Source organism: Pelobates fuscus, chromosome 2, assembly GCF_036172605.1.
Source record: "Pelobates fuscus isolate aPelFus1 chromosome 2, aPelFus1.pri, whole genome shotgun sequence".
Lineage (NCBI taxonomy): Eukaryota > Metazoa > Chordata > Amphibia > Anura > Pelobatidae > Pelobates > Pelobates fuscus.
The window spans coordinates 163,737,199-163,754,397 of record NC_086318.1 but is presented as its reverse complement, the minus strand read 5'-3'; positions in this window follow the sequence as shown (position 1 = coordinate 163,754,397).

Genomic DNA, 17,199 nt, shown 5'->3' with positions numbered 1-17,199 from the left:
CTATATATTTAGTAAGTGAATATTTTGCCTGAATAGCAAGTGAATGCTGCTGTGTAAATACATGCAGGGTTAAAGATAATTTTAGAACTGGATAGCATAAAGGGGGTTTAAGGTAAGAGGGGTTAATGTCAGAGTTAGTTTAGATGATTAAACTCTTAAGAGGGGTTGTAGTATAAATGGTGCTTGGGATTATTGGGTTTACGGGTAGGGTGGAGTTGAATTTAGTATTGGGATACATGGTGTGCTTAGTTTTTAATAAACTTAAGGGTTTGTTTCAGGTTTAGGCTTTGAGAGCTTACATTTGGGAAGCAATCTCCATGGAAACACTTCAGGATATGAAGTTGTTTCCATGGAGATTGTTTCTATGCTTTTATACATGTAAGGTACTCTTTGTATCTCCCTTCTCATGGAGGTAATTGGAGAATTGTAGACACTTGCCAAATGTTTTTTTCCCTTTACCTTGCCATTGCCCCAGTTTGCTCCTAGCATTATAACCACTACAGTGGGCTTGCATGGGTAATGAAGCTAGGGGTAACCCTTTAAGGACCAGTTTGTGATGACATCAAATAAAAAATAAAAAAATCACTGGTCGCTAATGGTTTTAAAGGGACACTATAGTCACCTGAACAACTTTAGCTTAATGAAGCAGTTTTGGTGTATAGAACATGTCCCTGCAGCCTCACTGCTCAATCCTCTGCCATTTAGGAATTAAATCCCTTTGTTTATGAACCTTAGTCACACCTCCCTGCATTTGACTTGCACAGCCTTCCATAAACACTTCCTGTAAAGAGAGCCCTATTTAGGCTTTCTTTATTGCAAGTTCTTTTAATTAAGATGTTCTTATCCCCTGCTATGTCAATAGCTTGCTAGACCCTGCAAGAGCATCCTGTATGTGATTAAAGTTCAATTTAGAGATTGAGATACAATTATTTAAGGTAAATTACATCTGTTTGAAAGTGAAACCAGTTTTTTTGTTTTCATGCAGGCTCTGTCAATCATAGCCAGGGAAGGTGTGGCTAGGGCTGCATAAACAGAAACAAGGTGATTTAACTCCTAAATGTCAGTGAATTGAGCAGTGAAATTGCAGGGGAATGAGCTATACACTAAAACTGCTTTATTTAGCTAAAGTAATTTAGGTGACTATAGTGTTCCTTTAATGTAACATTTCACAATGTAACATTACAAAATGGTAACCCAAGGGTAATTTAGAATCTGACGATCTCTGTTTCCATAGTCCTACCTTCTATCTTTATTACCAATATAAAAAAAAAATGTACTTATTTAAGAAATGAAGAACAGATTATCGAAACTGTGTATAAATTAATGCAATATCACTCAAATTAATACCGTTTTAGTTATTAACAATATTAACATAGTTTTCTTACTTTGCTCATAATACATGATATAATAAAAATGATATCGCCTAGATTATAAAATAAGATAGTTCTCTACACTGAGACTGAGAATTGCAGTAGACCGACTGAAAGGTTATTCACTTGTGGATGGCTATTTTAACTTCAGCTTGATGGGTCAAATCCCATCCTGAGAACACTTTACAAATGTTTTGACGAGGTGTAAGAAGTCATGCAGTGAATGAAAGAGAAGGGGAAGTTGTAGCAAAGTAATTTGCTTCAAAGTGTTACATTTCAACCTTTCTGTACTTTCTATACAGAAATTGCAAGACATTTTTACTTAAATAACAATGTCCTTTGATCTTTGTGTCAAGAAACAGATTTACATTTACTTTCAAAAAGACGATCCTATTGTATTAAATCAGTACATCCCTTGACATGACGGAATATTATAAAAGCCTTCAATGGACCTTGTATTGCAAGATATCTTGAAGAGATTAAATATGTTTGACACATCCTGTTTAGTCCATTAAAAAAAAAATGAAAAATATGTGCATATTTTGGAGAGGTCTCTTACGTTAGTTGCGAATAATATATTTAGAGACAACAAAGCCTCTCTGCAATGGGAAAACAACTAAATGATAAAATATAACATTGTAAAGGTTGCTCTGTTCTCTTGAATCTAAATGAAATATTTTGGAACTAAATAATTTAAGGTTGTCTGTGCTGTATGACACACATTTACAGAGAGGTGCATTTAAAAAAACAACAACTTTATTTTTGCAGGTGATACAGTACAAAAGAAACAAAGACACATCTGTTGAGCAAAACAATTTTAGATGGATAAATAGTGTCTAGACTAAACACCCCATTTTATATAAAACGTCAACTAGTATTTTGCTGGGAAAACTAAGGAGTATGAGATAAGCTTGTTCATGTATCCCCTCTGACTTATAACTATTATTTTAAATGCGGGTACCTAGAAAAGACTAAAACATGACTCCAGTAACACATATTCCATAAAATTAGACTATGGCTAAAATAATAACATCTCTGCTATAGCCAATAGTATTAGACACAATGCATAAAAATTAAAGATCAAGAAGGCCAAACAAAAAAAAGAACATAAATACATTCAGGTCACAGAGTCCCGCACTCCTCCTGGCACAAATGGCTTGATTCTTCATACATCATCCCAGGTAAGGTTTGTACTTGTCAATGTATTCAAAGCCAGTAGGCTCAAACCTGAAGAAAGGTCGGACACTCAAAAGGTCCCAAGGCTTTAAAAGACTTTTCATCTTAAGTGGCTGTGAAAGATCCAGGGAAGGACCACCGGTAAGAGAGTCCAGCATTCTGGAGAGATTTCATGATTGACTGCATCTATTTTCGTCACAACAAGGTGGCTCTGCTTAAGTCCTGAAAGAATGTGGGGGTATATGATTCAAATTGGAGTAGAGTTTTCCCTTTCAGGGCATTGAGAAACGATTGTTTGTTGGCGAGGGTCTGGCAACATAGGATAATATCAAGAGGAGCTGTTTTTAGGAACCTTAGAGGATTTGGCAATTTGGTAGACTCTGTCAAAGGAAAATTGTTTAGCCTTTTTTGCAAATAAAATAGAAGTGACTAGGCATCGAACAAAATGGGGAAGATACTCTGGTGGAAGAGAATCCACCACCCCGTGGATCTAGATATTCTTATGTTGCCCTCTATCCTCCAGCTGATTTATCCGAATGGTATGGTGTGAGTGTACAGTTTTTAGTTGTTGTATCTAGGGAAGTCAATCCCTGTTTTAGGTTGAGGTGATGTTTTGCCTGTACTCTATTTGCTACTGTGGCGGACCACCTGGTACCCCGACTGGGTACCTCTGCCAAACATGCTCCCTAGCTATCGACGGGACACCATCAGCACTCTAACCCCTAGCCACCGCAGCTTGGCTGGGGTCTCGCCGTTGCTTCCCACCCTGGAACAGGGTCCTAGATTCAGCTTCCAGTGATTGAAGCTCTCCTGCAGAGAGTATAGCTGTAAAGTGATTATAGCTGCCAAGTAATTAAAGCTCTGGAGTGATTATAGCCTTCCCCCACAGACATTAGCCGAGACTTAATTCTGGGAGTGAGCTGGTTTAATGGGACATGGTACAGGCAATTTATACACAGACCCCAGCAGGGGGTCTCCATACAATTCAATACAGACTCCTCCCTGGGTCTCTGTATCTGGGAGACAATTGAGTGTACTCTGCTTAAACTAATTATCTCCCAGGCACAGAGATATAATGCACAAAATATTAAACATCCCAAAACATACATAATATTACAAGAGACTCCCACAAGTCCTATATCCTCAGATAGCTTGGATCTGAGTGCCCAAAGTGTCCAAATAAAGCTCAGATCCGAATACAACTGAATCGCCACCGGGGTAAAGTTTGTACCAACCGCACATGAGGCGTATGCCCAAAATAGCTCCATAAGAAAAGTGGTAGCAGTCGGTCACTTTCAGAAGTCCCAAAATGAAAGAAATACCGAACAGATTCTCTGGCTCCTAGGTAGCGATTGTTCGCCTAGTTCATACAAGCAATCCTACCAAACAGCGCTCTCCTGAGATGGTTAGAAAAAAAGCAGGCAGTTGTCTAAGTTCAGCGGTGTTCATGGGATAGTCTGTCCGATTTTAGTTTCAAGATGGTCGCCAACTCATTTCCTACATGTTTGTTCATGCGAACAGTGGCCACCCAGCTGAAACACTTGGGATAACAAAGTGTGAATCGATGATGGAGGTGTCAGGAGAGGTTAACAGGGGTTAACAAACCCAGAGCTGGTCCGAGTATGGGGGTTATAGAGAGTCAATTCATGGGTTTGTTCGGTAACCGAACCATAAGGGAGAAACAAACTGAACAGAGTAATTTATTAATATTTGTATTTTATCGAAAGTTTTGTCAGTTACATATCCAAGACATACCGGTAGTTACAGGTTCGTGTTCGAAAACAACAATAAGTAACAAGGTAATGATGGTCATGAATAGACAATGGTCAAAGTTACAATTTGCACATACAAGGAAGTCCTTGTATGTCCACTTACTGCAGGTCACTAATAGATAGCATGTGAAACTGGTATGTAGTGGAAATATAATAAGTACACATGAATTCTTTCAGCAACATGTTATTATTTGTTTGCAATGGCAAAATAACAGTAACAGAAAGTAAGCTAGTGTGGTAAGAAAACAACATAACTTCTAACTGTTAAGACATTGACGATTAAGCAGTGGAGTTTGCTAGTAAGGGTCAAGGTGGTATTGTTGTTGGTCTGTAAGTGAGTGGGTGCAGAGGGCAAGCCTCCCTCTCTAACTCTAAGGACAGAGTGGAAGATGTCTTCTGTCCTACACAGGTGAGGTGTGGGCCTAGATATGGATAGGTTTGGAAGTTGGCACACTGTGTGCAACTAGTAAACAAGGATGGTAAACTATACAGAAGGGGAAACGAGCCAGAGGGCCCCGTCACCTCTACGATTATGTACTATGGTGCCTTCCATTCCTGTCATCAGAATTGGAAAAGTAAGACCCATTCTGCCCAGGTTGCCTGAAATAGCTTAGTTTTAGCTAGTGAATCAAGGGATATGTGCTTAAATATGTAAAATTGTTGCATTTATTCTTTGAGTTGTGTGAGATGGGCACACAGCGGACTTCCAGTTTCATGCTGCCAAATGAGAGCTATCAACTGATGGTAAGTGTGATCTTTGGTGTTATTAAATAACATGAGAAGGCATGTAGAGACAGCCTTCAGGAAACTAGGCACCTTCAAGGTACTTCGTAGTGTCTGGACGTCACTCCGTCAAGTCCACCAGATGTGGCGCAAGGTCCCCTGCTCAGTCAAACAGCATTTCGAGGGAGAGGTTCGGTATATTTTGTGTAACCTGTGAGGTTTCATATACCATTGATAGAGAGTTTCTTGTGGGCCTCAGTATGGGTATAGGATTTTGTCCACTTTGACAACCTATTAAGTGCCCCCAGCCATGTAGCTTCAGTCAGTTTTTCTCTGCAATCTGTCTCCCAGTGTTGACTGCAGAGCACCGGTCTGTCAGGTTGTAGTTCTAATCAGGCTCTATGGCATAAAGATAACGATTTTACTTAGTTGGGGCAGACCGACACCCAAGCAGCACCAATGATGGTGACAGTAGCGGGGGATCTTTTGGTGTTCGGATTTGGGTTTGTGTGAGAGGCCACGATACTCTTTATTTGTAGATATAGAAATGGGTCCCAGTCAGGGATGTCCCATAATTTCTGCAATTCAGGGAAAGTTCTCACCCTCCTGCCCTCCATCAGGTGGTACACCTGTGTTATACCTAGCCTTTGCCAGCTGGCAAGAGACACCGTCTGTGTTGTGGCCTTGAGTACTGTCAATGGTGCCTTGTGGATTTCCAACCTAACACTGTCATGAATTCATCCCACACTTTCAAAGTCAATCTCGTGAGAGAAAACAGGTTGCATTCTGGTTTATGAGGGGATGCAGGGGTCCACATGTAATCTATCATAGATTGTCCATGGTATTGAGCCCTCTCCATGTCCACCCATTGCACCTGACCCTGGGGTGCATGCAGGGCAACCTCCGCTGCCAATAAGGTAGCTTTGAAATAGTCCTATGTTCGGCTTGCCCACTCCGCCAGAGGTTGGGGTTTTCTGCAAAAGAGTAAGAGGCAGCCTCGGCCTCTTACCATCCCATATAAATGAGCTGCAAAACGACTGTAGGGATTTGCAAAGGGGAATGAGGATCTTTACTGACAGCAAATGAAAGACAAATAGTAAATGCGGTAGTGTCATCATTTTAAAGGCATTGATCTTACCCAGCCAGGTGAGGTTAACAGCTTTCCATTTGAGTGCGTCATTTTTTCAGTTTTGAATAAAGGTAACATAATTGCCCTTCACAATGCCCGTCAGAGAGTGGGTGATTTTAACCCCTAGATATGTATGGCAGGATGTCCTCCAATCCAATGTATGTGTGTCTTGTAGCTTTACCACCATCTCTCGTGGGAGCCTAATGGGCAACGCCTGTGTCTTATCTTGATTTAAGTGGCAGTGCGTTAAATCACCATAGTCTTTCAACAATGACAGGAGATGTAAAAACCAAAGAAAAAAAAGTTAACTTTTTTCTTTGGTTTTTACTCTATGTGTTGGAGGTGATGTGTACTGTGGTTTTTGCTGCCGCCCAGGATGATGGAAGTGAGCGCAGGACTTTTTGTATTTGTATTCACTTATTGTATTACACAGCTAGGTTACAATGCTGCCGCCCATCCCATGTGTTCCCTATTAAGGGTTAATAAGTATATATGGGTGTATATAAAAAATACCCCTTTCTGTCTTGTTACATATCTTTGCCAGAAGCTCAAGGAAGCAAGGTGAAGGGTCAGAGTAAGACCCATCTAGGGGGTCTGTCTTGACGTTGGCAGGCGGGCATTCCCCCCAGTGGCCATTGGAGTAACTAAATGACCTCCATTTGTTTAAATATACATAGGGATTAAAGAAAGAGCGCAGGTAACTTTTTTCCTTTGGTTTTTACTATATGTATTGGAGCTGATGTGTACTGTGGTCGTTGCTGCCGCCCAGGAGTGATGGGAGTGAGCGCAGGACTTTTTTTTTTGTATTTGTAATGACAGGGGATGTGGCAATGCCAGAGATATTCTTAGTGCTATAAGAATATCGTCGGCAAAAAGGGCAAAGCAGTAATCTCTCCCTTTTTGTTTGATTTCCCGAATTTGCATGTGGCCCCTTATTTTTTGTGCCAATGGTTCAAGGGACAAAATGGAAAGCAGGGGGAAGAGTGGGCAACCCTGACAAGTCCCATTAGTGATGGGAAATTTGGTAGATAAGAAGCTCGCATATGAGTCTGTAGCAGCTGGAGTTGTGTACAGTGCCAAAATCCCATCAATGATCTGTAAGGGGAAATTAAACTTGGTAAGAACTCATATCATATACAACCAGTTCACCATGTCGATGGCCTTTTCCACATCTAGTGCTAGAAAAAGGCCTCCGACCCCCACCTCCTCCATCCCCGCCAGGATATTCAGTACCTTCCTGGAATTATCTGAGCCCTGTCTATACCTCACAAACCCTGGTTGGTCACTGTCACTGGTTTTTGGACCCCCCGGACTTCCCCAGCCCCCCCCATTAAAGTAAAACTGCACATTTTAGAGTGGCCTTTTATTGTGGTCAGCCTAAGGCACACCTTTGCAATAATCTTGCTGTCTAATCAGCAGCTTGATATGCCACACCTGTGAGGTGGATGGATTATCTCGGCAAAGGAGAAGTTCTCACTAACACAGATTTAGACAGATTTGTGAACAATATTTGAGAGAAATAGGCCTCTTGTGTACATAGAAAAAGTCTTAGATCTTTGCAGTCAGTTCATGAAAAATGGGGGCAAAAACAAGTGTTGCATTTATAATTTTGTTCAGTGTAGTTTCGCGTAGATCTTTGCATCACTGTTGAGAAGGGATATGGGCCTATAGTTCTTGCAATAATTGGTAGACTTCCCTGGCTTGGGCAAAGTTGATATGTGGGCCAACAGCATTTCTTCAGGTAGGGAGCCCTTTTCTGCACTCTGGAAAGAAGGCCAGGAGATGCGTGGATAGAATACTAGAGAATGTGCGGTAATAAATGTTAGAAAGCCCATCTCTGCCTGCGGCTTTGTGAGCTGGAAGGGAAGTCATCAGAGCATACATTTCTTCTACCTTGAAGCGGCTCATAAGGTAAGTGATGCCGTCCGGGCTCAGCACCGGTAGGCGTAAGTCCGAGAGAAAGGCATCTACCTCCTCAGTGGTGGGGATAACAGTTTGGAAATCATCCTTCAAGTTGTATAACGAGTGATAGTAGTTAGCGAATTCATTGACTACTTTTTGTGGGTCAATAATTTTTTCCCCTTTAGAGTTTTTGAGATAGGCGATCCTGGAGGCAACAAATCGTTTCTTGAGCTGGGATGCAATTCTGGAATCTGCTCTGTTACCTGAATGAATGCCTTATGTACCAGCCAGATTTGGTCTAATGGGGAGTCTGGCATTTTGTTCTCATTAAAGTAGTTACAAAAATCTTGCTCAACTTGTGTCACTATGGCGGGGTCAGTGAGTAGGTGCTCATTTAACTGTCAGTTACCTATACCGCAGTTAGAAAACTGCTTGTTTAAGGACGATGTGATAGGAGCTTGGTCAGACCACGTGATCATGCCAATTTGAGAATCTTTCACCTTGGGAAATGAGGTAGAGGGTATTTGAAACCTATTGAATCTCGAAATATTGTTGTGTGCTGCCATGTGGCATGAATAATCCCTCTTGTTTGGGTATGACAGCCGCCATGGATCTATAAAGTTATGTGTCATAAGGGTTTGGCAAATTCGAGAGGATTGAATAGCTCTTCGCTTCGACGTGTGGGCTAGTAAACTCTGATGCTGGGAAGAGTCCACCCTACTATCTAACAGGATGTTGGTGTCACCTCCAATAATCACCCCTCCGAAGGAGTAGGTGGTAATCAAAGCAAAAAAGTTTTAAATAAATTCACATTGATTTTCTTTAGGACAGTAAACATTAATGAAAGTAAAAGGGTTATTATTTACATAGCACTGCAAAACAATATATCTCCCTTTTTTATCGCTGACCTTTCGAACTAGAGAAAAGGCAACCTCTTTACCGATTAAAATTGATACTCGTCGCTTCTTAGAGGCATAACATGTGTGGAAATCAATGGGAAACGTTTTAGAATTAAATCTGGGTCTGTTATCCCATTTGATATGTGTTTCCTGGTAAAATGCAATATGTGCGTTATGAGATTTGGCCTCTTTCAGCGCTAAGCGCCGTTTTTTGGGAGAGTTAAGCCCTTTCGCATTTAGGGAGACATTTTTAATTACCATGATGGGCTTAAGTCACTGAATGCGGAAGGGCAAGCCAATGTCTTGGCATGACATCCAGACTAAGCAGAAGAGTAACTAAGGCCTGCGTATTCGACCCACGTACCCCATCAGAGGCTTCCTATACAACCCTGCCCTCCGTCAGATGAAATTTAAATGACTTAGGGACGATCTCTATTCTAAGAAAGGCTAAAAGGACCAAGACCAATTGAGATACCAGAGCTTCAACAATGTCACCTGACTATGTCTGCTAAGCGCAGCTAACTAGACAAAGTAAGGAGGGATACAAGTGTCTAGTACAGGACATAGGCTCCCGACATTGGTGTGTAAGTTATCAATTTAGGCATAGCGAGTAATACAACTATGGATAGTAGTAATTCTACCATCCTGCATTAACAAGGCAACTTGTCTGGTTACAACTACATGTCTGTTCGTCCACCCATTGTAAAGCGCTGCGGAATTTGATGGCGTTATATAAATATCATAATAATAATAATAATAATAGCGAGTCAAAAGAGACCAGCTATAACACAAATCACATTCATTGTTTTAGAAGTTACCCATATAGAGGGGCTCAAGAGGCCTTATGGTTTTTGATGTACGTGATCTTTGACCAGTCTCTATTCAGCTTTTCCGTTGGTCGCACTTGTATGTTCCATCCCTGAAGGATTATTTTACTGTCCTCTGGGGAGAAAAGGGTTTTGGCAACTCCATTCCTTTTAACCAGCAATTTGGCCAGGAAACCCCATTTGTATGGTATGTTTGCTGCTCTCAATGCTGTTTTGATAGGAACAAAGGTCCTTCTCTTGAGCATGGTAGATAAGGACAGACCAATCAACAACTTGATTTGTTCAAACCCTCCCGGTGGTGGTGGGTTGATCCGTGAAGCCTGCGTTATCCTGTCTTTGACAGTGAAATAGTGGAGCTTTGTAATTATGTCTCTCGGGACTGTATGCCCCAGATGTTTGGGCCTGGGTAGTCAATGTGTGCGATCCAGTAGTAGATCCATATCTGTCAGGGTTGGGATAAGAACTCATGTGATGCAACGGATTCCGGGATTCCCCGTATTCGTATATTATTGCGCCTGTCTCTATCTTCGTGATCGGCGACTCTTTCCTCCAGTAGTTTAAGCTTATGTTTTAGTGTGGAATATGCTTCTGCCAGGGTGTTATGTGTATCTATGATCTCTTCTGTCCATTCCTCCAAGTTTGCGGTCTGGTCACCAAGAGATCGGATTTCTGATATTATTTAAGAGGCTATCTGCAATAAATCAGAGTACAAGGTAGACTTCAGGTCTAGTAACAGAGCCTGTAGCATTAGTAATTGGGTTTGTTAGGTCGGAGGTGCTGTGAGCTCTGTCACTCAGACCAGAGCATGAGATTGCCGAGTGGGAGCCTTCGACGCCATCTTGTCCATCAGGCCCAGTTTTCTGCAACGGCGTGAAGTGCATTTGTATGGATCTCTGCTTGAGTTTTTTTGCATGATATTTTGATGCCCTTCGTGTCAGAAAGTAAATGACGACACTTGGTGCCGTTTCTGATACGTTTTGCTGGTACTCCAGGCTGTGAACACTGCAGGTCGAAGGAGCTCAGAGTTTACACGTCCGTACTCGTGCGCTGCTAGGACACGCCCCCTCCGAACAGAGTATTTTAAGGGACAGAGTGGTCGTTAGAGGGCCCATAGTCCTTGGGCAGGAGGCTAGCTAGCAGGCTCCTCCAGGAGCTTGTGGCATAGTTACTGCTTGCCCTTCTATTTGCACAACATTGATCTTAGCCAGGAACATTTGTTTAAGTTGTACAAGCAAATTATGTATATCTTGTTTTATAGATGGTACATTGCAGTCAGCTATTACTGGGGCCTCCGGGCTTATGGGCTCCTGCATGGGTGGATCACATGTGGCCTCAGGCTTCGGTAGTGTTTCCTGTCTAGTCCTAGATGTCAGCATTTGAACTGCTGAACGCTGTTGGAGAAAGTCTCACTGTGCATCTGACTTTCTCCACTATAAATTTATGCTGAGCTCATACAGCTTGGCTCTTTCCTCTGAAAAAGTTAATTACTTCAATACCTTCATAACCACACTCTCCCGTGAACCCAAACGACTATTTCACATATTTAACTCTCTTCTTCGCCCTGCTGTTCCTCCTCCACCTACTAACTTGACCGCCTCAGACTTTGCAACTCACTTCACGGACAAGAGCTCTACAATCAGGGAAGAGATCTCTCATCTTTCTTCTTCCCCATACAATACTTCCCCTAACGTCACTCCCTCTGCTGTTCTATGTTCATTCGCACCAGCTATGTTGGAAGAGGTTCCTGCTCTGCTCCTGTCCTCCCGCCCCCCCCACCTGCTCCCTAGATCCAATTCCCTCGCATCTTATCCGTACTCTGTCTTCTTCTCTTTCTCCACCTCTCTCTCTCCTCTGGTATATTTCCATCGCCCTTCAAACATGCAACTGTAACCCCAATTCTAAAGAAGCTTAATCTTAACCCTAACTCCCCATTCAACTATCGTCCTAGCTCGCTACTGCCTTTTGCATCCAAGATCCTTGAAAGAATTGTGTATGCGAGATTGACAGATTTCCTCAAGTCCAACTCTCTGCTAGACCCGTTTCCGTCTGGTTTCCGCGCTAAGCACTCTGTGGAAACGGCACTGACCAAAGTATCCAATGATCTACTCGCTCAAAATCTCATGGTCACTACTCTATTCTAATTCTCCTTGACCTGTCTGTAGCTTTTGACACTGTTGATCATCAACAGCTACTTCTCATTCTCCGCAATATCGGTCTACAAGATATTGCTCTCTCCTGGTTCTCCTCCTACCTCTCCCAGCGCTCTTTCAGTGTTTCTTTCTCTGGCTCTGCTTCTTCTCCCCAACTCCTCTCTGTTGGTGTCCCCCAAGGTTCTGTCTTTGGTCCCCTACTGTTTTCCATCTATAAATCCTCCCTTGGTAAACTCATTAGCTCCCTTGGCTTCCAATATCATTTCTATGCAGATGACACGCAAATCTACCTGTCCTCTCCTGATCTCTCCCCGTCCCTCTTTACTAGTGTATCTGACTGCCTCTCTACTATTTCTAACTGGATGGCTGCCCACTCCCTTAAACTAAACTTGACCAAAACTCAAATTCTGGTCTTTCCTCCCTCAAGTGTTGTTACTCCTGTGTCTGTCTCCCTCCAAGTCAACGGTGCTACCATCAGCCCCACCACGCAGGTTCGCTTCCTAGGTGTTCTCTTTGACTCCGACCTCTCCTTCAAGCCTCATATTCAATCTATCGCCAAATCCTGTCATTTCCATCTCAAAAACATTGTGCGCATCCGCCCCTACTTAACGCCAGATGTGACTAAGGTGTTGGTCCATTCCACTGTCCTTTCTCGCCTTGACTACTGTAATCCGCTTCTCAGTGGTCTTACGTGCTCCCAACTTGCGCCGTTACAGTCCATAATGAAGGCGGCGGCGAGGGTCATCTTCCTGTCCGCCCGCACCTCCCATGCCTCACCCTTCTGTCAGTCCCTACATTGGCTTCCTATAAAATATAGAGCTCATTTTAAAATTCTGCTTTCAAATCTCTACATAATGCTACTCCCACCTATCTATCCTCCTTTATACACAAGTATGTCCCGTCTAAGCCCTTATGATCTGCTGAAGACTTACGTCTATCTTCTGTCCGTACTCCCACCTCTGATATTCACCTTCAAGATTTCTCGAGGGCTGCACCGTTCCTGTGGAACTCTCTTCCCTCCTCCGTTAGATGCTTACCCAGTCTCCACTCCTTCAAAAAATCCTTAAAAACCCACTTCTTCATAAAAGCGTATCAATTAAACTGTTAATAGCTCCGACTGATTCCTCTCCTGCAACTGTCACTAGTCTAATACTATCCTTACCTTTTTGTGTCATTTTACCCCACTCCCTCTAGCATGTAAGCATGTGTGTCCAACTTGTCTGGTTACAACTACATGTCTGTTCCTCCACCCATTGTAAAGCGCTGCGGAATTTGATGATGCTATATAAATATCATAATAATAATAATAATAATAATAATTTGGCTGATGTCGGCAGTCTCTGATTGAGGTTTGGTTTGGTTTCTGAGATTTACGGCCCATATCTGCACCAGAAGGAGCTTGAGCGGGAATTTCTGGAGGTAAGTCAACCTTGAGGTCCGCACTGTCCCAATAGCTGTCACAAGTCAGCTGCAGAATAGTCCATTATAATTTTTTGAAGACTAAAATGTGGAACATTAGCTCCAATAAAATGCAGTTTTAAATTTTCATGAAATTCATGAAAATAAAAGAAACCATACAGTATTTATTTTTTACTATTAGCCATATTTTTACGACTGAAGTCTTTTTTTTCAAGTGGATGAACAGTTACAGTGACCTTACAATAGGAGGATGAGGCTACATTTCACAAATGTGATTAACAAAACTGAAAGACAATAGAAAAGACGATTTGAGAAATAGCACTTAGTAAAAAATTGTTTTTAAAAAATCAAGATGTTTGCTGCATTGTGGTATGATCAGAAATTGGAGAAATCCTCCTGACCCCAACCCATGGTACCATCCTTCAGACACTATATTCACCAAAACAACTTCAATTCACTGCCATTTGTTAAATCACTTTTATTTTTGGTTGTGTAGCCCAAACCGCAAGGGGGTCCTGGGGATATGGAAAGCCAGAAACCCACATTCAGTGTTAAACTGAAAGGTGAATCACATTCACTTATTCTTGGCATGAATTGGTATGGCTAAGTAAATGTGTAATATCTGCCACACATAAAGATATTTGTAATATTTACCCTTATACCACCCCTATCTAGGTGCTACATATATTTTGTGTGATTTTTTAAATAGTATCCACAAGACCTATGAACTGGCATATGGTATATGGCACCAAAATATTAGCAGCACATCCTTTAAATCAGGCTTCCCCAAACTCCGGCCCTCCAGATTTTGCTGAACTACAACTCCCATGATTCTATGTATGAAATAGATAGGCTGAGAATCATGGGAGTTGTAGTTCAGCAACATCTGGAGTTCCGGAGTTTGGGGAAGCCTGCTTTAAATCCTGAAAGTTTTGAGATTGGGCCTCCATGGATCGGATTTGTTGTTACAGCACTTGTTACAGATGTCAATTGGATTGAGATCTGGGGAATTTGGAGGGGAGCGCAACATCTTGAACTCTTTGTCATGTCCCTTAAACTATTCCTAAACATTTTTTTCAGTGTGGCATGGTTCATTATCCTGCTGAAAGAGACCTCTGCTGTCCGGGAACACCATTGCCATGAAGGTGTGTATGTGGTCTGCAACAATTTCTAGGTAGGTAGTACATGTCAAAGTAACATCCAAATAAATGCCAAGGTTTCACAGCAGAAAATTGCCTCTGCCAGCCTGCCTTCTTCCCACAGTGCATACTGCTGCCATCTCTCCACCAGGTAAATGATTCACAAACACCCTGACATCCACCCAATCTAAAATAAAAGGTCATTCATCAGCCCAGGCCACCTTCTTCCATTGCCCCATGGTTCTGATGCTCCTGGCCCTGTTGAAGGCACTTTCACTGGTGGACAGGGGTCATCATGGATACTGACTGGTCTTCAACTATGAAGCCCAACATGCAGCAAACTGATGCATTGTATGTTCTGACACATTTCCACCATGGCCAGCATTAAGGTTTTTGACAATTGTACCTACAGTAGCTCTTCTGTGTGATTGGATTAAATGGGCTAGGTTTCACTCCTAACGTGCATCAATGAGTTTTGGGCGCCCATGACCCTGACGCCAGTTCACCAATTAACTTCCTTGCATCACTATTGCTAGATGCTAACCACTGCATACCAGGAACATTGCACAAGACTTGCCATTTTGGAGATGCTCTGACCCATCACTATTTGATTCTTGACCCTCAGAGTCACTCAGATCTTTTCATTTGCCCATTTTTCCTGTTTCCAACGCATGAAAGTTAAGAGCTGGCCGTTCACTTGCTGCCTGATATATACCAACCCTTGATAGGTACCATTCTAACAATCAATGTTATTTACTTTACTTGTCGTCAGCTATTTTAATGTGGTGGCTAATTAGTGTATGCTTTCAGATTCTTTGGTCTAGTTTCGTGGTTTCATTATTGTTATTGTGTCTAAGTACCGTATATGTTAGATCTGCCCAGACTAAGGACTTACATACACTTGGCTGTCCCTTTTATCTACAATATATGCTATTGTGACTTAAACATTAAATAGTTTAGGCAGTTCATTCTCTTTTGTTTGTAAAATAAATGTATGCATACAATATGTAATGATTTTTTAGGAATACTTGTTCAAGTTCATTTTAACAGCATCATTTTCATCTATAATTTTTAAGCTGAAGCGAGAAACAAATAGCAGTCCTCTGTATGTTGTTTAGCTGTCAGTATTTTGCAACAGCAGCATTCAGTAAAAAAGCACTGAATTACTTTGAGAATATGAATTTCCTACCAAGCTCTCCACAGTGCTCATTCAGAAGTCTTTTGTCTTTGTTTAGCAGACAGGGACCTGAAACCTGATTCACATTAAGTACTAAATGTTTCATTTAAACGAAGTTTGATTTTTTTTTCTTCGTAAACATGAAACTGTTAGTATTATACATTTTACCAATTTATTCAAATAATAACTTTTTTGGCGGCACAGCTTGCAGCTGAAACATTATAGATTTTTGTTTAGCATTAATTTAAGAATATTTAGAAGGCCATAATAAAACATCTGTGCCTTTTGTTAATTCCGAAACAAGATGGCTTTAAGTTTTGGTTTTTTTTTGTCTTTACCATGTTGATAAATTTACACTAACTTTACTAAATGTAGCACTGTTTTTATAGGACCCACCTAGTATTTGAGCAGGGGTACAATGTAACTTAGTAATAAGTTAACTCCCACAAACGAACAGAAACAGAGCCTTATCCACATCCAACTATTTTTCTTACACTTTTCTGTAAACATTGTGGAGATGCAACCTTGATGCCAAATACACATGGTCATGCTTGTTATTGTTTTTTCTGACTGTCCATAAAATGAAATGAAAGGATTAAAAAAAGAAACAGAGCCACTTAATTTCTATCTTTTCATGCAACTTTCAGGTACTGACTGAAGCTTGGAAGATAGGCTATTGGATTTATTCTATATATGTTACCATGTTATTTTTTGTTACTATAACACTGTTACCATTTATACCTGTTGTTTACCACTGTAATTTTGGCTGATAGAATTTAGTTGGCATATATTTAAATTTTATATAACAAATGTTTGCTCTCCTCTCCATCTCCATGCCTTCCCCTTTCTAGCATTACATTCTTTCAAATAGAGTAAACGCTGAATAGTCATTCAAATCTTTGAGTTGAAAATTTCTTTTGTGACTGATTATCCACAAGTATTTATATAGATGTATTCAATTGAGCAACACTCTAGTCAAACTGGCGCCTATTCCGCAATCTATGGAAAGCATACTGGATTGACTCACTACCTACAGGTAATCAGCTCACATCTTGAATCTATGTAGAATCTGTGAACTGACTATATTCACGTCTTAGTCTCTATAGTATTGTGTTAACCTTTTATACTGAGACAGACATTGTACATCGATAACATCAAATGCTATTTGTAGCAATAATTAACTCTCCGAAGATATGTTTGTATCGATTTTATGCAAGTATTGAGCAAGTAGCTCGCAAGGTACATATAGCACATTATTACGCTGTATCATTGAGAGGCTTAGATTCTGTACCTTTCACTACAAACTATCCTCTTCCACTCTTCGTATGGTATATTTATGATACAGTTAGACAGTAGACATTGTCCTGTGCTAATATATATGTCTTACAAGTACGTATTTTATATTCCTCTATAAATCTCTTTCTCCTATTTCTAACCCTTTAACACCTTAGCGAGTCTCTCCCTTAGTTGTCCATTTTCATCCTATGTCTGTTGATAGAAGTTCATCTTTCCAAGG